Source organism: Nicotiana sylvestris, chromosome 4, assembly GCF_000393655.2.
Source record: "Nicotiana sylvestris chromosome 4, ASM39365v2, whole genome shotgun sequence".
Classification (NCBI taxonomy): Eukaryota; Viridiplantae; Streptophyta; class Magnoliopsida; order Solanales; family Solanaceae; genus Nicotiana; species Nicotiana sylvestris.
This window is the reverse complement of record NC_091060.1, coordinates 43,226,723-43,235,484: the sequence shown is the minus strand read 5'-3', so window position 1 is coordinate 43,235,484 and position 8,762 is coordinate 43,226,723. Positions and strand designations below refer to the sequence as shown.

Sequence of the window (8,762 nt, the reverse complement as noted above, 5' to 3'; positions counted from 1 at the left end):
GTGACTTGGGACACCATAAATCTCCCAAGTGGCGACTCTGAATCTTTATAATAAATCTCGTTTCGATTGTCACTTAAAGTGGAAAAACTCCTCTATACTCTCTTCTCAGGGGTGTAGGTAGAAAAAGGAGGTGTGGCACACACACACATATATATATATATATATATATATATATATATATATATGCAAACGTATCGTACCAAAATCAAAAGCAGCTTCGGATCAAATGGAGCACGCCAACTCTCGCTGACCAGGGATCCTAAGAAGGGGGACCGTCATCTTGCCTACTTGCACCTGTGGGCATGAAAGGCAGGCCCCGTGAAATAGGGCGTCAGTAAGAAAAATGTATTGAGTATGTAAGGCATGAAAATTAGTACGTAAAAGACATAGATGAAACATGGAATAAGGAAACACATCTTTAAATTTGAATAACTCGTAAATTCTGAAACGTTTATAATATCATGCACGTGCATATAAATGTCGTGTCATGCATAGGTATGGGTGTACATAGTATCATCAAGCCACTGAGGGCATCCCATCATATCATCTCGGCCACTGTGGGCAATGTCATCATCATATACCAGCTGATCAGGTGGTAGTACGTATATAACGTCGTAACCTTTTCTCATATCCCATATACATATATTTGCATATATACGTGTATATAACGCCATCTGGTCATGAGTCAATGCACATGTATAAATGAGTGAAATGCATGAAAAATACGTAATAATCTCAATATTACTTCCGAATAAACTTTTTCAACTGTGTATTATTCTGAGACCCATGAACAGAAGATAATAATATTTTTCATGGGGAATCAAGAATATAGACACCCCTAGTATCTCTATGAATAGAGTAATTTATAGAAACTCTGCGTTTGCTCATTTCTTCAATATAATTCGGACCATGCCAAAAGAAAGAAGGGATGACCTTAACATACTTGTTCCTGGAATTATTTGAACGAATCTGCTTCTGCGAAATTTACACTGAATTTCCTTGAAATTGGAACGAACTTGTTTTGCTTTAAACGTTTTTGAACTAAAAAATGGATTTACTTTAAGCTTGTTCCAACATCTTTTTGAAGCGTCTGTTTCCAAGTTTTTTATTTCAAATCAAAGGAATTGAAGCTTGTTTGAAATAAATTTGCTTCTTCTTCAACACTTCTTTTTGTTCTAGGTTAGTACATTATTCAAGACCCAAGTTCTGATCCTAATTGAAAATAAGATTCATACTAAAGTTATAGTTTATCTTAGGTGGCTACATGTAAAGGTGAATAGTGAGTCACCTTAAACTAAAAGAGGGGGAGGGGCTTTTGTCTTATTCGAGTGAGGATGTGAATAAGTAGAAAAGGAAATAATTAGGCTTTGAACTTACCTTCTCTGGATGGAAGGGGTGACTGCCACGTTTCTTGGGGGTTTGATTTTGTTAATTTTTATCCACTTATTAGTTAACTGGGTAATGTTTCGCTACCCGGTAGTTAACCAATTACCCGCATAATTTAAAAATTACCACAAATTACTTAAAGTTCTACTTATTTTTAAAATACTTTATGTATACTTTATATATTATACTACCGTGGTCATATGGTACCTTGCATGGTACTAGTTCATATTTTTCGGGTATTATCGCTCGACATTATTTTATTCCAAAATTGGCCACTTTCAACGAAACTCATTTTCTTTAATCTATGTACCCTTTTATCCTTAATAACACTTATTTATCGCTTGTTATAAATAGCATAACTACGTTAACGTCAAGATGATCTTGTCCCCGAGTCTACGTCAATTAATTGAAGACGAAATTTTAACATACGAAAATGCAAGATGTAATAATAGGGTCACCACTCCCTAGTTGATGCCAACATAGAGTCTCCACTCCCTAGTTGATGACAACATAACTTGATGCCAATATAAGGTTACCACTCCCTAGTTGATGCCAACATAGGGTCTTCACTCCCTAGTTGATGCCAACATAACTTGATGCCAACATATGGTCACCATTCCCTAGTTGATGCCAACATAGGGTCATCACTCCCTAGTTGATGCCAACATAGGGTCTCCACTCCCTAGTTGATGTCAATATAATTTGATGTCAACATATGGTCACAACTCTCTAGTTGATGCTAACATAGGGTCTCCACTCTCTAGTTGATGCCAACATAGGGTCTCCATTCCCTAGTTGATGCCAACATAGGGTCTCCACTCCCTAGTTGATGCTAGCATAACTTGATACCAACATAGGGTTACCACTCCCTAGTTGATGGAAACTTAGGGTCTCCACTCCCTAGTTGATGCTAACATAACTTGATGCCTATATAGGGTCTCCGCTCCCTAGTTGATGCCAACATAACTTGATGCCAATATAGGGTCACCACTCCCTAGTTGATGCTAACATAGGGTCTCCACTCCCTAGTTGATGCTAACATAGGGTCTTCATTCCCTAGTTGATTCCAACATAGGGTCTCCACTCCCTAGTTGATGCTAACATAACTTGATGCCAGCATAGGGTCACCACTCCCTAGTTAATGCCAACATAGGGTCTCTACTCCCTAGTTGATGCCAACATAAGGTCACCACTCCCTATGTGATGCCAACATAGGATCACCACTCTCTAGTTGATGCAAACATAACTTGATGCCAACATAGGGTCACCACTCTTTAGTTGATGTCAGCATAAGGTCTTCACTCCCTAGTTGATGATTTTCCAGCATAAGGTCTCCAATCCCAAGTTGATTTTATTTTAGACATAGGGTCTCCACTCCGTAGTCGCTTTTCCAATGTAGGATCTCCATTCCCTAGTTGATGCCAACATAGGGTCTCCACTCCCTAGTTGATGCTAACATAACTTGATTCCAACATAGGGTCACCACTCTATAGTTGATGCCAACATAGGATCTATATTCCCTAGTTTATGCCAACATAAATTGATGCCAACATAGTGTCACCACTTCTTAGTTGATGCTAATATAGGGTTTCCACTCCCTAGTTGATGTCAACATAACTTGTTGCCAATATATGGTCATAACTCCCTAGTTGATTCCAACATAGGGTCATCACTCCCTAGTTGATGCTAACATAGGGTCTCCACTCCCTAGTTGATGCCAACATAACTTGATGCTAACATAGGGTCACCACTCCCTAGTTTGATGCCAACATATAGGGTCTTCACTCCCTAGTTGATTCCAACATAACTTCATGCCAACATAGGGTCTCCACTCCATATGCCAGCATAGGGTCTCCACTCTCTAGTTGATGATTTTCCAACATAGGGTCTCAAATCCCTTGTTGATTTTATTTTGGACATAGGGTTTCAATTCCCTCGTCGCTTTTCCAACATAGTGTCTTTACTCCCTAGTTGATTTCATTCTAGATATAGGGTCACCACTCCCTATTCTCTTTTTCCAGGATACACCATTCCCGCCCTTTTATTGCTTTCAATAATGAAGTAGTATAGGGTTTTATTACAATAAATCACGAAATTTTCCTAGTGAAGACTGGGGCAGAAAATTTTGTTCTTCTGTTTTGATGCCTGAGCAGGTTATACCTCGAGGCACAGAGTTCGAGACAACCAAAAGAAGAAGTCTCAATCCAGAAGAAAAGAAAAGAAAAGCAAGAAGTGAATCCAAAATGCAAAATCAGAAGAAAAAAAATGTGGACTACTCAATACATGAATGAAGTCACAAGCTTTGCATGTCCCGTCTTAATCTGAAAAGCTGAAGAAGAATGAACTAGCACCTGCACCTATCAAGCATCAAGATTCAGATCAGAGTCTGCATGAAGAACCATTCAAGACTCAAGATCAAGCTTCAGAAGACTTATACATAGGAATCTTGTGATTCATAGCTGACAGGCTTAGTTAGTCTTTTTCATTTTTGATTTTGATGTAATAGCAGGACCACGGATCAGAACCTCACTCGACTCTCCAATTCATCATTCCATCATTCGCAGAACTATATGGACCTAATTCCTTTATAGCTAAGAATATGTAGGCAACCTTTGAAGCAAAGTTCGGTCAAGCTTTTTCAACATGCTTCCCATGGAATATCAAACGGGCAAAAATTGTTCATGATTGCTCACTTTGTCTTTACCCAAAAACTCTTCATGTTCTCGAGCAAAGAGGGGCAGTTGTAAGCACCTAATATTTGCCCTATATGGAAATTACTCCTAAAAATAATCAAAAATAATTTTAGTAAATAAATATCCTAGGCACACAAAAAATGGAATTTAAATTAAAATTTGAGTTAGAGTGGCTAATATTACAAAAATTAAATAAAGGAAAGGAGGTTAGTCTTTGTTGAAACTAGGCTAAAAGCATAATTATTTAAAGTAGCTCAATTGCCAAATTGGCCCAATCTTCTTTCACATACCCAAGCCCATCTCCCTAACCTACCCGCCTGCCCTCCCTCCTTAAATAAAAGAAAAACCTAGCGGCTAAACACCTAAGACCTAAGACCTAACTCCTAAAGAAAAGAAGCAGCAGCCGTTTTCCTTCCCTAGCTTCATCATCCTCTCAAAATTAAGGAAGATGCACGCTCACAAACGGACAAAAGGAGAAAAACAGAAACCTAACCCCCCCCCCTCTGATTTTCCATCTCTAACGAGCACACACAAACAAATAAGAAAAAAGGAGATCTGGAAAAGAGAGCTAAGAATGCAGTATCCCCCCCCTCCCCCCACTCATCTTCCTCACACCTTAGCTCCCATAAACACCACCAAAAGCTTAGCAAAATCCAACCAAAAGGAGAAGCAAAACCGGCAGCCAAATAGCTCGAAAACAGCTTCAAAAATCAATCCAAAATCAACTTTGAAACAATCGTCAAATTTTTAGTTACGGAGATGTTCGAGTTTACCGATTCGAGGTTCCGGACAAATTTTCAGTAGCATTTCTTATTTTTCTTCGATGTTCCGGAGCAACCATTTGTATTTGCCGGAGATTTCTTAAAACATATCAAATAAACTTCATAGAAGGTCTGTCTCTTTATCTGCGACTTTATTGTGTTCTTATAATGCTTGTCATCTTGTCGTTTGGTTCTATGTCAGCACGTCTTTTGTTGTTTTTTTATCTTGATCGATTAATCATTTTTCTTGGAATAATTTGTTTGAGTTGTTTTGGATCTGTGATTTAAACTTAAACTGAATTAGCATAAAGAAGAGTGTGAGAACCTCTTCTTGAATTGATCTTGTAATTCCCTGAATCAAGTATCAACGTTTAGCAAAGAAGGTCTGCCACAAGTTTAGGAAAGAAAATTAATTCAAGCTTAAGATTGTTGTAAATGCACTTCAAAATATCATGCAGACATTATTTGTTGGTGAGACATTCCATGCTGCTAAATAAATGGTTCACATAGAGTTGATTTATTTTGAAGCTAATTATATTGGTCTTGTCTTCTCACCTTCTAATTTGTTTATAGAAGTGTTGCTCCAACTCTAGTAATTTAATTTGGTTGTGGACTATATGTATTATGATGTCTTTTTTTTAATCATATACTAGCATGGAATTGCTTTGTTCTTCTAATTATGTAGTCTGTTTAAGGGACGTTAAGTATCTAAGGAGTGAATTTGTTGAAAGTCAGTGGTTGCTCCTATTGTCTTGTGTTATGCTTTGGATTTTTTTCAGTAAAAGAGCAAATTGAACGCATTTTTTCCAAAAATGATCATTTCATATGTTCCGGGCCTTCCATACTCAATCTCAAATATCAAGATCGATTAATATTAATTCTTAAACATCGTAGCTTGCTTTAAGCGCACATTTAAATTACTATTGTGATTGTGTATACGTTCGCGTGATATGATTATGATTCCCGAAAAATAAATCAAAGTATGAATTCGCGCGACTTTGACCAACAATCTTAATACAAATAAAGAGTGACTAATTGTATACACGTATGTCTGACATGATTTTAGTGCCCCAAACAAAATAGATTCACGCACACGTGATCCGTTTCAAAGATAAATCCATAAAAACGCCATAATTAAAAGCGGTAAAAAGTATAATGTACATAGGTTATAAAACTGAGTAATTAATTGATTTAATTAAGCCAAGTTTGATTAAAAGCGATCGTGCTAAAACCACGGAACTCGGGAGTGCCTAACACCTCTCCCGAGTTAACAGAATTCCTTACCCGGTCTTTTATGTTCGCAGACTTTAAAATAGAGTCAAATTTCCTCGATTTGAAATTTAGAATAAATCGGTGACTTGTGACACCATAAATATTCCAAGTGACGACTCTGAAATTTAATAAATAATTTCATTTCGATTAATGTCACTTTAGTTGGAAAACTCCCTATCCCTTTGGGAAAAAGGAGGCGTGACAGCCATGAATGCCAAAATTCTCTGCAACGGCTGTGTATTTAATACTGAGGATTATTCTTCATTAAACGTCATCTGGTGACAAATATTCTTTTGCTCTCGTTGGCTATGTTCCCTTCGGGATTTACCTGGCCAACTGAAATTGTTGTCCTCGGTCTTGGTTTCCATTTGTTTTATCTTCCATCTGCTCACTACCAGAAAATGGGCCTATGGGAACAGTTATTTTGGAATGGTTCACAAACCATTGCCATAGATCAGATATAGTAAAGGTTGAAACCATTACGATAGAATTTGGGTGCTATCAGCACACTATTGACATCAAACCGTTGCAAATATAACATTACCGTTGTCATAGAGTTTTGTTTCGTAACGGATTTGTGAACCGTCCCAATAGACATGTATATGGCAACGGTTTTGTGAAAAAAATTGCTATGGGAACGGTTATTTATTCCCCCTTGTTTTTTCCGCTGAAAATTCACTGGCCCGCCAAGTTAATTAATTAAGTGACCTGTATTTTATATTTTTTAACTAATTTAATACAAAAAACCCTCCGCCCAGAACTACTCCCCTCGTCGATACCAGCAAACTCCCATCGTGGAACACCCAAAATCCCCTCCTTCTTCATCGTTGAATTACTCTTTGATCTCTTTTCTTTTTGCATCTTTGCCGAGTTTAAGATTAATGGCTGAGTTTCATCAAATATCTCTTCATTGGTCCTTGGACAATGCGCTGAAGGCATTACTTGTAGTTCATACATGAATATGCACGTAAAGCACTTTTACAGTCTCACCTTTGATCAAACTTTGAATTCTTAATGCTAAGGTATGCAGTATAACAACAAACCGCTAGTCACATAGTATATACTCCCTCCGTTTCAATTTATGTGAACTCATTTGACTGGGCATGGAGTTTAATAAATGAGGGAAGACTTTTGCCATGTAAGCTAAAAATGTGTCAAGTTACTATAATACCCTTAGGGCCCACTGATTAATATTCAACGGAAAATTCTTCTGCCGAAGAGAGAGTCAAACAAATCATCTGCTCACTGTACATGGCAGCCTGTCAATTACTGTGTCCAAATCTCCCAATTTTCTTTCAATTACTAATGCCCATCAACCATACACTATACCAAAACTTAAACAAATTGGAAACCCAATTGAATAGGAAGTCTTCCTTAAATTTTCTCTCTGTCGAGAAGACCCAAGATTCAAGTAGTTGAGAATATTTCCCGTTGATTTCTCAATAACCCAGGTATATTAACCTAACTTTATTTGAAATTTATTTTACTCCTATATTAATAAGTTTGTAATGAGATCTGATGGTTTTTCTTTTCAAAAAATTTATTTAATGAAATTTGGCGCTCTCTCTGAATTGAGCGGTAAATATTTCACTCTTCTATTTGCGCAACACTAAATTTTAAATTTGTGAAGAGCTTTTGAATATTCTTTCTGTTTTCATTGTTTTTCTCTAGGAATATTTACTTGTATCAGTCAGCCAAGCTACAACAACTAATTGAATCTCGTAGCTCTTTCCTGTAGAATTAGGTTCTTCAAGATGTGCCTTTACAATCACTTCAGTATCAAATGACTCCTACAACTATTGATGACTTAATAAATGCAGTTGAGAAATCTTTTAATGAGATGGAAGTTCACCGACTGAATCATGTGTTTCTCGCTCTACCGTCTTGCATGGTTGAGGCGCTGAAAGGTAAAGGTAGGAACAACTACAAAATCCCACGTATGAAAAAGGGTAGACTAGAACGAGAAGGAAATATTCCTATTCAAGTTAGTTGTGACGTTGGCGTAGTCAATGAAGCTGTAGCTCCACTTCAAATGTGATACAAATGTCAAGGCTATTTACAACTTTATTGTAAAGGTTCTCTGTTTTGTAAACCTAACCATCATGTTGTTTTTGTATAACCTCTCTTTTTGCATAGACTTGTGTATTTAAAGAAGTTATGAACATCAAGTTTGTAGTTTCTATGGAATCCTCTCTTGTAAAGGCTGTGTATTTAAAGAAGCTCTGAACGTTTGATATGTAGGTTTTGTATAGTTTCTTTATTTGTAAAGTCTCATATTTTTTTGAGAAGCTGCAAATGTTAAGTTTATGTTTGTGGAAAGTCTCGTGCATTTAAGGATTTATGTTTGTGGGAATTTTGTAATCCCAAAATGGTGATCAAGACTCATATTTATAAGGAATTTTATGACATATTGGAACACTTGAGCTAGAGGACTTGTGATAAAGAAGTTAAAATCCCATTACGGTGGCTTATTTTGTCTTGAAATATTAAAATCATTTTGTTGGGAATAAGATTGTATTTTGACCTCTATAATTGAAGACTACAACGAATTTTAAAGCAATCGTCTATTTTTGAAAGTTGATTGGTGTTGTTCATCGCTATACAATTTGGATTATATGCGAGTGTTTGTCGTTAGTTATCTAATGACTTT

The 8,762-nt window shown here is 36.8% G+C and overlaps 1 long non-coding RNA gene across 1 annotated transcript; it reads left to right on the top strand.

The window, feature by feature from the left end:
* Positions 1–7,358: 7,358 nt before the first annotated feature.
* On the top strand, positions 7,359–8,400 carry LOC104236130 (uncharacterized). The gene is made up of 2 exons (XR_713362.2): positions 7,359–7,563; positions 7,784–8,400. It is a non-coding gene; the product is annotated as an uncharacterized lncRNA (long non-coding RNA).
* Positions 8,401–8,762: the final 362 nt, after the last annotated feature.